At 48.6% G+C, this 1,622-nt stretch overlaps 1 long non-coding RNA gene across 1 annotated transcript in view; it reads left to right on the top strand.

The window, feature by feature from the left end:
- LOC138372069 (uncharacterized) overlaps nt 1-1,195 on the top strand; it is a 1,410-nt gene extending 215 nt beyond the window's left edge. Inside the window, exons 1-2 of the long non-coding RNA XR_011230680.1 lie at nt 1-83; nt 474-1,195. The exon at nt 1-83 is cut by the window's left edge and continues 215 nt beyond it. This is a non-coding gene — a long non-coding RNA (uncharacterized lncRNA). The remainder of the gene's footprint in view (nt 84-473) is intronic.
- Nucleotides 1,196-1,622: the final 427 nt, after the last annotated feature.

The following is a 1,622-nucleotide window of genomic DNA, read 5'->3' as shown; positions in this document are numbered from 1 at the left end:
GCCCGGAGGCATTATTGGGGGCCGTGGGAGCGCCCTGACCAGACGCCGTCAGAGGGAAAGCGCCCTCGACCAGTTAATCTGTGGTAAGCACGATATACGCCAGTTCATAGTGATTGCTTGTAGTTTGGTCGTGTGCCCAGCGACAGTAGCGATGTTTATTTATAAGTTAGACATGTTTTAATAAGGCAGAAAGCCTGAAATAAGAGAGTGGAGAGGGAGGAACACGGAGCGACGTCCGCCCCCTCTGAGCGCTGGCGGACGACTGAGGGAGCCTGGCTCCGGATGGAGGAAGACCCTCCCAGCGAGTGAGGACCGCCGCCAGGCGAGGTGGAGTATGGACCCGCCCAAAACGGGGGGAGTCCACTCTCACTGTATGTAGAGGACAGATAGAGGTTTGAGGCAAGCATATTGTGTGGTTATTTTTGTTTATGTGTTAAAGGGGAACATTTTATTGGAACGTCGATGGGTTGCAGGTTTGTCTTTGGGGAAGAAGTTGATGAGAACTTCGAAGCCAGCAGATGATGTAGCTGATGAGACTCCAAGGTAGTGGAGCAGAGGACCTCGAGCTGTGAGGAGAAGCAGCAGAGAAGAGGAGTGTCACGTGCTTCTGTAGAGGTGGTGTAGCAGCCAAGAGAGCTGTGGAAGAACATAACAGAAGGGTGAAGCACCGTAGTTGCACAAGGAAACTTCATGATAGCAGCCTGGAGGAGCTGCAGAGGATCCTGGTAGTGAAGCCCGGAAGAACCTAAAGAAATAGGGTAGTGAACTTCCAGAGGTGGAAGGGGAAGTTCTGGTGGATTACTTATAGGGAGTTGATAGTGTTTGGTTGTCAGTAGCGTGCAAGACGCAGTGAGAGGTGAGTGACTGTTGGCATCCTTATGTCAAGGAGTTTTTTTATATTGAAGTATCAATGAACATTTATACTGGTATATGTTATTGCATTCAAATGCTGGTTTTCTATATATATATGTTATCTTGCTGATGGTGCAACAGTGTGTAGGCTTGACCAACTTGAGGAGGTTAATAGTATCAGGTGGTGAACCAGGAGATAGGATACCACTTGATAAGCTGATAATAGAGTTCTGATGGTATTGGAGTGCAACCTGATTGTGATATTATAGAGTATAGGATTCATTATTATTATATGTGTGTATGTATCGTGTATGTGCTTTGTTCAGTAAATGTGTCACAATTTGCTGGTGTTTGCCCTTGTCCTAGTGAGGCTTCCCAGGAGGTAGTAAAGAAGGAGAGAGAGAGAGAAAGAACCATGAACCACTGCTGTGGACAGGGTAGGAGGTAATACTAGTAAGTCATAGGGGGATTGAGGAGATCATATCTCATAAGGAGAGAGTGGGGAGTCACAGCGGCTCGAGTGGGTGTGTGCACGTGACAACGAGGCTAAGTGTTGGAGCCGCATCCCCTGAACGTGTGACGTTGAGCCCCTCTCCAAGAGCCAGAAGCGCCAAGGGTGATCTCCTAGTATAAGCACTCTGCCGAGTTGTGGGTTGGGTTGTCCATAGAGAAGGATCAACGACGACAACACCAACCAACCCACGAGTCTATAATAAATTGGGGGCCTGTGTCCGGGAGATAGTGAACTGACACACCCACACCCTGTCCAA

The sequence above is a fragment of the Procambarus clarkii genome, chromosome 4 (assembly GCF_040958095.1).
Source record: "Procambarus clarkii isolate CNS0578487 chromosome 4, FALCON_Pclarkii_2.0, whole genome shotgun sequence".
Classification (NCBI taxonomy): domain Eukaryota; kingdom Metazoa; phylum Arthropoda; class Malacostraca; order Decapoda; family Cambaridae; genus Procambarus; species Procambarus clarkii.
This window is presented reverse-complemented; position numbering and strand designations above follow the sequence as displayed.